The following is a 14718-nucleotide window of genomic DNA, read 5'->3' on the forward strand; positions in this document are numbered from 1 at the left end:
CAAGGGCCAGACACTGGATCTGCTGGCTCCAAACCTTCCCTGTCCCAGTCAAACTCCTCAATCAACAACCGGTTATAATGCTCTCTCCATGCATCTTTAATATCCTCACTGTTCACCACTACCCTTCCTTCATCATTCTGCACACACTGCTCACCTATAATATCCTGATTATCCCTCTTCACTTGACCTGCCACCCTAAATATCATATTTTTCCTTTCCCCATGATTTAGGTTATCAAGTAATAGTCTCTGTGACTCAGACTGCCCTGTATACCTCTCTTCTAGCCCTACGCTTGGCAGCCAAATATTCCTCTTTGCTACCACCCTTCTTCCATTCCCGGAAAAGCCTTCTTTTCATCCCACCACCAAGTTACTTTATGTCTTGGTGGTCCTCTTGTCCAACCGCATTTTACATCAGTAACTCTCAAGAAATTGTTCTTGAGGGCTCTGTACTGTTCATTAACGCCTCTGTCTACAGCTCCCTGTTCAGCCACCACTCTCCTCAACTTGCTATAGAAGGCATCCCTTACTACTTGGTTTTTCAGATTCCATATTTTCCTCCTAGGTACATAAGTCCTCTTTTTCATCACTTGTTCTTTAAGCACCAAATCACAAATCAATAGTTTGTGCTGCTGCACAAACTCCTCACTTCCTATAACTTTAACATCCCTCACTAACCTCCTATCGGCCCTCCTAACCAGAAAATAATCTATCTGACTGCTATTTCCCCCAGACTTATACGTAATTAACCTACTGTCTCTTTTCCTAAATTATGTGTTGCACACAATCATGTCCGTTGCCTCCCCAAACTCGAGTATCCTTTCCCCTTCTGCATTCCTTAGACAATACGCACATCCCCCATGCACTCCTTCATAACCTTGTGTTGCTTCACCTACATGACCATTTAAGTCCCCTCCCAAAATCACTCTCTCATCATCCCGCATACCACCCACTACACGTCTTAAATCATCCCAAAACCTATCTTTCTCTGCTTCATACAATCCTGCCTGTGGAGCATATGCTACCACTACCAATATCCTATCACTTACTCTCAAAACATTCATAACATGTTCCACCCATTTCTCCGCAACCATCACACCAACACCTCCATATCCGTCTGTCCCCCCCTGCCAAAACAACTTATAGCAACTATCCTTCCCAACAATCTTTCTGGTTGATCCACCCCTGTACCGGACTTCCTGCAAACACGCCACATCCACCCACCTCCTACTGAATGCCTCAACGACTTCCCCCGCTCTTCCCCTCAACCTTCCCACATTCCATGAACCCACCCTCATCCCCATGGGTGATTTACGGTCCTCAGGCTTGCTTTGAAACTTATTTTGTTTTGTCATCTTCAGTATTAATAAAGGGGGACAGACATAGCACAGGTCCCACTCACTGCACAGTCCCAAGTCCAGGCAATGGATCCGGGACCCTTAGCCCACCAGCTTACCAGTGGCTGTGGTAGTGGCCTCGGGGCATCCTGCCAGGACAGCTGCAGGGACACCCTCCAAGCACGCCTTGGCACTGCAACTATCCTGCCATTATACATCCACTGATAGGGCAGCCTCCTGGGGCGCTACTCTCAGGTTCGGGCCCCTCTCTACTGGGCGGCAGCGGCAGCCTGGGAACCGCAATGCCCTGTACCCTCTAGCACAGGCCCAAGCCCCATCTCGCCCTGGACCCACGATCTATGCCGGCGGAACCCCCGCCACGCCTCCCCCCAGAAGTCCACCACTAGGTAGCGGGGGCAAAGTTTTCTGGCCACATGCCCTTGCTGGTGCCAAACCCTGTAACATAGTGGGATACGTTGTGTGAAATGTAAAGTGCATGTGGTGTAGTGCATAGATAGTTAGAGGAAATGTGTGGGAGAGTATGCTGGTCTACTCTCCATGTTACTGTCACACTGAAAAGGTCAGCAAAGGGGGATCTCTATTGCCAGATGCCATAATCCCGTACGGGGTGGCCACTTGACTCTGAGTTATTTGTTTTACAGGGAGGGGCACCAACCCTCCACCAACCCACTTGACACATACGGAGCACATATGGCTTGGTTATATGGTTACCACCCAGCATTGTAAATGGTTTCTTGGCTTACAGGAAACCATTTGGCTTGTCACTCAATGTAAAGCCACCTGTAACGGAAAGAAAAGCAATAAATAGTGACAGAAAAGATGAGAGAAAGGAGAGGAGGACAGGCACAGAAAAAGAATGATAAAGGCTAAGGAAGAAGTAGGCAGCACTACATCAAGTGAGTGGATGATGGTCACCACCACCTACCACTCATATATATATATATATATATATATATAAGTACTTGCGGGCCCTTCAGGCCCCTCACACTTTCTCCTGTGGAGGGCTCTCGCGTTTATGTGCTGTTCTAGTGTAACGTTCTCACTTGGATTTTTTGCAGCTAACCAATTGATCGTGTTTTTTGCAGCTTCAGGAATGGAACCCAAGTTGTCCGAACGCAAGTCCAAAATACTTTAGTTGTACTTGAGGACAAAAAATTCTACGGAGATCCTATGCCAGGCGCCAGGAGCGGCGTTTTTTTTTTTTGGTCAAAATGTGATCACTCATTAACCCCTAAAATGCGGCCATGGACAGCCGACCCCCCCCCCCGGGGGGCAGGGTTGGATCGAGGTCTGAGTACCTGTAGGAAAATATTAGCCAAAAATCAGAGATTAACCCAAGAACATTATACTTGGTATGGCACATAGTACTTACATTCAGCTTTCTCCAGAGACAGATGCTGAGCCTTTGTGGACTACCCAAGGACTTGTGGAGACTTCCAAAGTTGGGTAACAAAATCTTCACTTTCACGCCTCCAGCAACCCGGTTTCCCCTCTACCACAGCCTCATTCTGTCACAGTAAACTTTATACTACAACGTACAGGTAGTTTGGAATCTGTATTTGTACAATAAGCACTGAAAATAAGGCTAAAATCAATGAAGCGTACAGCCGACATGCAGCGCGGCGGCGGTCTTCCCGTCACTCAACAAACATTTCCATTTTCACAGATAAAAACACGTATACTACATTATTTTCAATCATAGTACTTCCCAAAAGATCACCGCGGCATGCTTTTATTCTGCCTTACACCCGTCACGTTATTCTCGTTACTGTCGGCCGCTCGCACTGACTCGGAAGAGCTAGAACTTGCCTTAATGTCACTTTGAAAGCCTGCGGTAAACTGACGCTAAACAGAGGAAAACCGCGCGAAAAAAAGCTAGTGTGACAACTGGGGAAACAAGCGTTTCCTATTAGCATAAACTGCTTGTGAGAGGAAAGCGCAGATTTACAGTTCTGAGCAGTCAGAGCGCTGCCATGTATCACAGCCAGGCTGGCCTGGCTGTGGTGGGGGGGGGAGGGGGGAAAAAACGTGATACTTGGCAACAACGGAGGTCAGAAGTACAAAGGTCAAGTATGCTAATTGTAGCTAAAGGGTTGTAGTACTGTATAGACAATACCAGCTGGAACATCCTTGCCCGCGTTAATTCAAAATTAACTTCAATCGCAAACACGATGATCTGCCGTTATGTCCTTTTTGGCGATCGTCACAAAAGCAACGATCCGCCTTTAAAGGGTTAAATATGGTAAAAGTTTTTCAGTTGTGATGGGACCAAGTTTTTTCACATCAGCGAATTTTTTTAGATTTCTGTGCCAATTTTGGTGCGATTTGAATGTGTAGTTTCGGCTGCCCAAAATACACATAAAAATGTATGGATAAAAAGATGCCTAACACAAGAGGAACTGGAATTACTGAAAGAGAAAAGGGAGGAAGCAAAAACAAAAAATGAGAGAAGAGCAGAAGAGGAGAAGAAGAAATTTGTTTACAAAGTAATAGGATTGCAGGTACGAAAGTGGTACACAAACGGGTTGGAAGAAAAAGGAGGAAGGTAGTAGAACCATGTCATGACAAGTATATAAACAAGATGATAAAGTTGATGTACTCAAATGTGGATGGAATGGTATCTAAATTACTAGAGATGAATGATTATGTCAGAGAAAATGAACCACAAATAATATGCCTAACTGAGACAAAATTAACACCAAGGATATCCAATGTCATACTAAACTTAGAGGAATACAATATATGGAGAAGAGACAGAAATTTAAAAAAAGGAGGAGGAATTATAATATTAACTAAGAAAAATCTAAAAGTCAAGGAAATAAACCTAGATATACCATCACAAGTACAACTGATTGCAGTAGAGATCGACACATCTGAAGGTAAAGTAATTGTAGCCAATTTGTACATGCCACCCAGATCAAACACATGGGAAAGAGACGAATATGAGGACCTGGCAGAGAGTACAATTCAGAGTATAAGATCATTGCTACATAAAATGGAAGAGAAATCGGAAAGAATTATACTAACTGGGGACTTCAATACAAATATAAATTGGAATACTCTAGATATAAATAGCCAAGAAAGCTGTTGGGACCAAAAGCTCCTGGATCTCGTACAAGAGTTTTTCTTAACGTAACATGTGAGGGAAACCACCAGAAAAAGAGGACTTGATGTACCTTCATTGCTAGATCTAATATTTACTAGGCAAGAAAATGACATTGACAGTTTAATATATCACCCTCTACTCGGCAAAAACGATCATGCAGTACTAAATTATAACTTCAGGATAGCATATGACATAGTAAACAGCAATGACAGTTACAAAAAGAGACTAAACTATAAAAAGGGAAATTATCAAGACCTAAAGAAGTACTTCTTAGAAGTTGATTGGGAAAATGAGCTTAGAGGACAAGATTTAAATGCTGTATATAGAAAATTTTGTGAATTTTATGAAATAGGAGTTCAGAAGTACATCCCACAGCACAAAGAAGCAGATAAGAAAATACAGAAATAGTTCAATACAGAATGTAAAAAATCAAAAGAAAGAAGAGATTTGTTGTGGAATAGATACAGAAGACACAATAGTGAAAGGGCGTATAATAATTACAAACAGGCAAGAAACGACTATACAAGAATAAGGAGGGAAGCCCAAAAACAGTTTGAGGAGGATGTAATAAATAAAAGCAGTGATCAACCAAAGCTGTTTTACAGCTATATCAGAAGCAAAACCAAAGTAAAAGATATAATACAATCCATTACGGACGAGGGAATCACTTATACACAAGAGAAAGATATTTGTGAACCACTAAAAAAGAATTTCCAATTAGTTTTTACAGAAGAAAAAAATTTTGAGAGGGACTATGTGGAACACGCATGTCCACACATAATACCAGATATACAAATAGCAGAAAAAGTAATACAGGAGGAGTTAAGTAGATTAGACAGAGGAAAAGCAAGTGGTCCTGATGAAATTTCATGTTGGGTATTACGAGAATGTGCAAAGGAGTTAAGTAAACCATTATTTTTAATTTTCAAGAAATCCTTGAGTCAAGGGAAACTAACTGATATTTGGAAAAAAAAAAAAAAAAAAAAGCAAATATAGTCCCCTTATTCAAGAAAGGAAATAGACAAAATCCTTTCAACTACCGACCAGTATCACTGACCAGTGTTGTAAGCAAGGTATTAGAAAAACTTATAAGAAAAGCTTGGGTAAATCATCTAGAAGAACACAGTATGATAACAGAAAGACAGTTTGGTTTCAGAAAAGGAAAATCATGTGTTACTAATCTGTTGAGCTACTATGACAGAGTAACAAACACAATACAGGAAAGGGAAGGATGGGTGGACAGTATCTATTTAGATTTCAAGAAAGCTTTTGACACAGTACCACACCAAAGACTTTTATGGAAGCTGTACCATCAAGGAGGAATTCGAGGCAAACTGTTTTGTTGGATGCAAGACTTTCTCATAAAAAGAGAAATGAGGACAGTACTAAGAGGAAACTACTCATCATGGAAAGAAGTGACTAGTGGAGTACCACAGGGTTCGGTGCTGGCACCAATCATGATTTTAGTGTACATAAATGATATAAACAGTAACACTGGAAATGAGAGCTATCTGAATATGTTTGCAGATGATGCAAAAATACAAAGGAGAATTACTAACACAGACTCTTGTAGGGAGCTACAAGAAGAATTAAATAAACTTCATGAATGGAGTAGTACATGGCAAATGGAATTCAATAAGGACAAGTGTCATGTAATCAAGTTTGGCAAAAGTGGAAAAAGACCTGATTGGGATTATAAGTTAGGAAATAAAACTCTATACACATCAGAAAGAGAGAAAGACCGAGGTGTGATTATCAATAACAGACTATCTCCGGCTGACCACATCAGCGAGAAGGTACGGAACATGTATACACTGCTTGCAAATATGAGAATAGCATTCACATACATAAATGAAGACATGCTAAGAAGGATAATAACATCATTCATTAGACCAACCCTGGAATATGCATCAGTAGTCTGGTGTCCTCATCTCAAAAAGCATATAGACAAGATTGAAAAAGTTCAAAGGGCCGCTACAAGATGGATACCAAGCTTAAGGGACCTAAGCTACGAAGAAAGACTAAATAAACTGAATCTACCAACACTACAGGAAAGATGGAAAAGAGGTGACATGATAATGCTATATAAGTGCATATCAGGAAAGGAGAAAATAGACATAAATGATTACTTAACATATGGAGAAGCATCAGCAAGAGGACACTGCAAAAAACTGCATAAGAAGAGAGGTGATAAAGACGTAAGGAAATTCAGTTTCCCAAACAGAGCAATTGATCAATGGAATGCACTACCGAATGAAATAGTGTGTGCCAAAACAATTCACAAATTTAAGGATATGTACGATAAATATGGTTTAAGACACGGGACAGTACGAGCTTGACTCACTCCTGTAAAGATACAATTAGGTAAGAACACACGGCTACTGCTATAGTATATTAGATATATATATACAGTGATTCCTCATACTTCGCGGGTTGGATGTTCCGCCAAAACCTCGAGAAACGTGAAACATCGAAGTGTGAAGTTAAGAATCAATGGGAAAAATAGAGGAGCATTCCGGTGGGACATGTGCCTACCCTATCAGAAACTACTATAACACCAAACAGATCATACCCAAATTTTAATGAAGTGTTTACCAGTGCTTAACCCTCACACAGCGGGCTTGTTTTGCTTTGACTTGCGGCTCCCGCGGGCATATTCGCGCTCCGACAGACTCTAAAAATATTTGCCAAAAATCAGTAATTACTGCCGTATGCTTAAAGCTAATGTAGGGCCTTTCCTAAGGGCCCTATATCAAAACGGTATGCTAAAAGTTTAAGTAGGGAAAGACTTCCCTCAATACGTAGGGTTGTTCCAACATTTTTTTAAGGGGAGGAATGCTTGGCTTTCACAAACCCTACATTTAATTATTCGTAACAAAATAACTGTATCTCCAGATGGCATAGAATAATGTAAATAGTTTATGTAAAAAATATTTTAACTTGCTTAAAGTGCAATGCAAACATACACGGGAACTGAACCGTTGGTTATTAAAACACGCGGGCTGTACCTTACCGAGTAGTAGATCAAATTTGGGCCCGTCTCTGCCCTGGCGGAGACACGCACTGTCATTTTTATTTTTTTAAGAGTAGTTGACAGTAGGCGAGATCCTAAATCTGAAATGTGTAAACCACTTTTATACGTTACTCATGTGATTTAACTGAATATAGAACGTTCAGTCAATGCTAAAGGTAATAATATACATTAATATATGTAACGAGAAAGGTACTATTCTTCGCTCATTGGCCAAACTACTGTTCTTCGCTCATATAGGCCAAACTATGAAGCGTCGTGCCAGCATTGGATCATCATTGCGTTTTAATCTCAGGCACTGCAAACTGTTTTTCATTTTCTTATACCATTATTTGTTATATATCAGCAGCATTCTATTCATACTTCTTGGTAATCGTTAAGGAGACATAGGACCACCTAATTTTGCATTTTTTTCTTGCTTTAGCCCTTCATGGAATTCTTCATGTACTCTCGAAATGTGTTTTCAAGTTACAGTGTTTTGCATTTCTTTTAAATATGGTAAAAAGTGCTTTAAAAAGCGGTGTTTGTTCATGGACAACCACTATCTTGCTGTGCATGAAGACCTATGGACGCCATCTTAGAGCGCCATATACGATCGAAATTACCCTTGCAGGCCTAATTAAACAAACCTAACCTAAACTTTCGTAACAACCCAATTTTATTTCTCCTAACGTTACCTAATCTATTTGAGACTAACCTAACCAATTTTAAGCTAACCCAACCAAACTTATCCTAATCTGTGCGCGATGACTGACAAACGCCATCTTAGAACGCTATTTTTCAGCGAAATTGCCCTTATCAGTGCTCATTTACCCAAACCTATCATAAATTTTCGTAATTCAACCCTGCCTTATTTATCCTAACTTGTTTTAAGCTAACCTAACCAGTTTTAAGGTAACCTAACCAAATTTATCCTAACCTAACCTGACCTATCTCCAGCGCTAACTATCATATTTACAACATAAGTATTGATTGAAAAGTTTATTACTATAATAGCATATGAAGTATACGTACAAATGAGTGCTGATATATAAAAAAAATGATGGAAAATTATTTTATATTGGTGCTGATTGACATCGTCTGGACCATAGAGGTAGGAATAGGGTAGAGTCGGCATGAGAAGGCTCCGGTGAAGCCAGAGAACTATCAAACGGCCATATTGGTCAAGTTAAGAGGTCACGGCAACACCTACCTGACTTGAAGGAGACTGCTGTGCACTCCTACCTCTATGGCTGTGCCCATAGAGGTAAGAGTCCTAATCCTACCTCCGTGGGTGTGGCCATGAGATTATTAAGCCTTTAATACCTCCAGCTGTGTGTTCACCTGGTATTCCTCAGGGAGAATGCCAGAAACAAAGTAGACTTCATTCTACCTCTGGTTTTAGTTGTAGTTCAGCTGTGGGTGTGAGACGTTCTGTCCTAAGTTGTAACTCACCATCAAATAACCTTAGTCTCCAAAAATGCCCACCACCTGTGCCGCATTTGGGTGTAATGAAAGAGATAAGAAATCTGACCCATCCATTACATTTCACTGGTGAGTATCTTTAGAGTGCATTATAGTTTGTAGGTTAGTATGCAAAAATAGATAAATAAATAAATAAAGATAATACATATTTTTTTTCTGTTTGCAACTAAGAAAACACTCCCGCCTGGTCAGCGGAACCAAGTCAGACAGCTGTCAAAGAGGTCGCCGCCATGTTGGTCGAGTCAGATCTGTCGGCCTCACTCTGACCTACCCTTGGTTAATCCCATATGCCGCCTCTACCTACTCCTACCTCTATGGTCTGGACAAAGAATAGTCACGGCGACTCCCACGGGAGCACTTTCGACGTACCAACTGGTCACGCAGGGCTACCAACCACCCCCTTTCCCTTAATGTTCTCTTAGCACACCGTGTAAAAATTGAGGGCTTGCTTGTGCTTTCCTTAGTGTGTGAAGTAGGGACCAATGTAGGGCCTCTCCATATGTGTTTAAGCATACGGCCGTAAGGCATCTGGCCATAGACATACAGTATAAAGTTGTTTGTGGTCACCACTTCGAGGAGTAAGGCATCTGGCCATAGACATACAGTATAAAGTTGTTTGTGGTCACCACCTTGAGGATTAAGGCATCTGGTCATAGACATGGAGTATAGAGTATAATCCAAGTTTTCTGGTGTTGCTTTTATATCTCTGGTACACTGGATGAGTGTTTTGATAAATATAGGATCATGACCAGACATATTTTATAGCTGTGGTTTATGTCATGAAGTCTTTGAAATCCTATGAAAATCATATGATCACACAATTATGCACAGGTAGATGTGGGTCATTGAACTGAATCTGGCTTGAATGTTTAATTGGGCAAAGTGTAATAGGTCAGCTGTATAGACCTAGGGCCCTTAGTCATCAGCTTTTTAATAATCATACTAGAGCACACTTAGGCTAATTCTCTTGTTACTTGCCATATTTAGTCATTTTGTGATCATTCTAAACATGTAAAGTCGTGAGGCGTTGGATAGCTCGTTTTGGGTTTTATCTTGAAGTAGGTATTTTCTCTGTTGCACTTACCCCTCTATCTAACTTGTATCATATGTGGAGGTGAGACATAGACACTCTTGGGTTACGGTTTTTTTTGTGAAACAGTTAAATCGTTGGTGCGACGGACAGAGACGTGACCCATGTGGCCACGTATTGTCAGCATGATGGTGAACCTCCTACACAACGCTATCTCCTAAGCTTCCTTCACTCGTCTCTTCAATCCCCTTGTGCCTTCTTTGCTTCTTTGTGGCTCTCTGACCGCCATACCTGATATCCAGGACTATATACTGCCCGACAGGTGTGTGTGTAATGTCTAGTGCTTTTCCATCCACGTGAGCTAACTGGATTTCATCAGTTACCCCATGTGTTTGTCTGGTGAGTGTTTGCCATACATTCTGTGTTTGCATTCTGGCCGGGGGATATGTACAGTTGCGAGCAAATGAATCGAGGCCACCTCCTCCACCAGCATGCTCGTGTTGTATCTGGTAACAGTGGCAGCTATGGACTTCATCAAAGTTTAGTCGTCTGCTCGAGCGAAACAAACCCAGTGATGATTTGTCACTATGCAGTTCTAACTTTACCCTAATCAATATTATGCATGTAAATGTATTATACTGATAATGATTAACGTGTCATACCCATTATAGATACAGTATATTAAAACCACACTATTATTACATAGATACCAAAATGATGATGCATTCATGCATGTGAGACACACAGGTAGCGGAAGTGATGCAGCATTTTGTTCAATTATCGTCGTGAACCAAATATCCTTTACCAGTTCTCCAAAGATATGTCGTAGGGTTATCAGTTTCCCCGCAAAGTAGCATTATTACAAAATTCGGTGGCGACCCTCTCCCACCCTCGTCGACCTAAGACACATAGCAGTGAGGAGGGGAAGCAGGGGGAGACGGTAGCGAGGAGGATGGTGGGTGAGGAAGAGCTGGAAGGAGGAGGAGACGAATGTTGGCATAAATTGAAATGAATGTAAGGGAAAGGTTGAAGACTGCATTTTGCCACTAAAGGGAGAAGGAGACAGAGAGGAGAAACAGCAAGCACGAAAAAAAAAAAAAAAAAAAAAAAAAAAAAAAAGAAAAAAGGAAGAATAGGAGAGGAAATGAAATGCACTGGCTGGGGATCAAGGAGGCGCCAAAACTCATAGAATATTGCCCACATTTAAGCAAACAATATCCCCGTACTGGGTGATAGTGTGGTAGCTCATGTTGCTGGAAAATGTGGTATACTTGTGAATGTGGCACTGGCAGTAGTAGCGAGACTAGGCATAAACAACAAAGAGATTAAGTAGTCATATTTGTGGTAAGTTCGACATGTAATAAAATATAGATAGTGGATCATGAATTGTCATTTGTCAACGCATTAATAGCTACATAGTGTTATATGTAAATACTGAGATATTATTATGAAGTTGTCGTTGTTATGTTGCCAAATCAGAAAGCATACACTCTTATTAAATCATACAATGATCCGAATGATCTCATTATCGGTGTTATTTATAATATTGTCAGGAATAAGTGACTGTGGTCACTCAAGGAAGGTTACTTAACTACAAACTGTAACACCACTTTATCAGGCAGATCGATTAAAAACTGTACAGTCAATTCAAATTTAACATAAAGTAATGGACGTTTGTGGGCAACATTTTAAATGTTATATATTTATGACATTTGACTGCATGCAGAGCTGATTCAGCGTATGTGGGTTATTCAGTACCCACTCCAGCCTCCACGGTTGTTGATGACAGCCTGAAGTCGATCAGACATGTTAGCAACATGCCTGTGGACCAGTGGGGGATTTGCCCGGAACAGTTCCTACTGTTCATTTGTGTGTTGTGAGAGTTGTTCCGACGTCCTCTCCTGTGCCGGCTCCCATGTGTTGATAAGATTGGCCCATATATTTTCTATGGGGTTCATGTCACACCCTTTACTAGGCAGCTGAAGAAGTTGCAGATGGGAGTGATCAGCAAACCATTCCTGCACAACACGAGCGGTATGTATGGGGCATCTATCATGCACGAATATAACTGGGCTAGTGAAAGGATAGTTTCTTGCATGCAGAGATGGCAGAAAGAAGTCCTCTAAGATAACTATGTATCTGGCAGAGGTGAAGCGACCTTTGATGTGGGTTAGGTCCCCCATACCATGAAGACAAATCCACCCCCACATGTTACATGTAACGTGGCCGCTTCGTGCTACCTCGTAGATGTTGCGCGGATGAAACCTGGGAAAAATGTTAGAGTGTAAGCCATCCACAGGACTATGAGGTAATGATGGATATACAAAGGTGGTGGGTTTTACACTTTTGTGGGAATTGTGGTACTAAACATTTCCGCATTTTGAGATGCCTTGAACAGCAGCGGCCTCAGGATTGTTCGAGAGAATAGAGAGGAATGTATTTTATTTAGCAAATTACATAACAGTTCTAAAGTATTGTATCTATCTATCTATCCATCTTTACTGTAGATAGATAAATAATGTTTGAGTGTATAGAGAGGGATGTTTTTTATTCAGCAAATTACATAGCAGTTATACAGTATTGGATCTATATATCTACTGTATCTAGACTGTATATATATATATATATATATATATATATATATATATATATATATATATATATATATATATATATATATTCATATATGTGTATATATATATATATATATATATATATATATATATATATATATATATTCATATATGTGTATATATATATATATATATATATATATATATATATATATATATATATATATAGCCCGACGCCCTAATCCCGCAAAGGGTAGCCGCAGACAAAACGCCTCCAAGTCACTCTGTCACCCACCATTTGACTACCCTCCCCCAACTCACCCCCCCTCCCTCATATATATATATATATATATATATATATATATATATATATATTATATATATATATATATATATATGGGGGGAGGCGGTGGCAGAATCGGTAAAGAGGCGGCCTGCAGTCCTAATGGACCCAGGTTCGAATCCCGGCTGGGGCAGGGAATAGTTTAAGGATTTGAATTTCATAGAAGCAGACTTTCCTGATCTACCAGATGACCCGCCGACATGTCATAAAAGTACCCCCGCTAATACCAATACACCAGTTCTGTACGAGACAGCCCCAGCATGTATTCAGTATGGACGGTGGGTGTTAGCGCCGAAGTGGTGACATGTGGAGGTGTAGGAGGACTACTGGGCCTTGGGATAGGCTACTGCCCCCGAGATATAGGCCCTGAAGCCTTTGTCCAGAGTCGGACACATAAAAAATATATATATATATATATATATATATATATATATATATATATATATATATATATGTGTGTGTGTATATATATATATATATATATAGATATATAGTTATATGTATTTGTGTGTATATATATATATATATATATATATATATATATATATATATATATATATATATATATATATATATATACTGTATATAAAATCCGTGACTTAAAGAACAGTGCCCCCGAAATATACCATAGTGCCCTCGACAACGGGGCGAGCAAAATACAGCTCAGTATGCCCGAGAATGTACCGACACCCCCACACGGACCCCACGGGGTTGCCGCCACCAGTCAGAACCACTCCCGGCAACAGCGACATATGTCAGCCCGGGCCGTGCGCCCCTATGTCACGCAGCCACCGCGCCGTCGCCGCCGTAGGAGAAAGACACTACCTTCACGGAGTGGGATTGTTAAACCAGCTAGGGGTGGAGTTGTCATAGGCACTCCAGACGGCGCCCCTCCAGTAGAGACGATCTATTGTCGCTCCAAAAATGCTCCGGTAGAGACGGCCTATTGTCGCTCCCATCCTTGTGAGACGATCTATGGTCGCTCTGACAGTTCTTTGGTAGAGACGGCCTATTGTCTCTCCATCCTCATGAGACGATCTATGGTCACTCCGACAGTGCTCCGGTAGAGATGGCCTATTGTCACTCCCCTCCTCGTGAGACGACCTATTGTCGCTCCGAGAGTGTCTTGGTAGAGACGGCCTATTGTTGCTCCCTTCCTCGTGAGACGATCTATTGTCGCTCCGAGGGTGTACAGAAAGAGGTAAGGAGAGAGACGTCACTACGACAGGAGACTAGAGCCCAGGCTTCCCATCCCAGAGTGACCCAGACAGGCCTCGCAGCCTCCTCTGGCCTCTGCTCCCTACGTCTGGCTCTAGAGCAGACGCACCTGACGGGCCCCCATGGAAGTTGCTGCCACAACCCTCCTCTGTCGGCGCCCCTAGACGTTGGAGACTACAGTCCGCAGTCTCTCTCAGTTCTCCCCAGGACACCCGGGCGCGATCTCCCTACACCCCCAAGACGCGGTAAGGCTCTCACTACAGGCCGAGACTTACAGCAGAGGTTCCCAGAGCTATTCGGCCCCAGTCCCAAGGGCCACACTCCTGAGCCCAGCCCGGAAGCCACGAGTAGCCCAGGACGCGAGAGGACGCCCTTACGAGTTATCCCGTGCCCTCTTGGCACGCCTCACATTGGCGGTGCCCCTAGCCCGGCAGGATCGCCGACGATATGTTCCCGCCTATCCCCATGATGAATACGTGTGATACTGCAATACGAGTGATTTAGGTTAAGTGTGATTTCCCCTAGTATAAGTATTGTGCAGTGACTTCATATAGTGAATATCGGGGCGAGTAAGATCACAGTGAGAAACTAAAGGA

Source organism: Coenobita brevimanus, chromosome 105, assembly GCF_032717465.1.
Source record: "Coenobita brevimanus isolate Jiangsu-jjx chromosome 105, ASM3271746v2, whole genome shotgun sequence".
In the NCBI taxonomy this organism is placed as follows: Eukaryota; Metazoa; Arthropoda; class Malacostraca; order Decapoda; family Coenobitidae; genus Coenobita; species Coenobita brevimanus.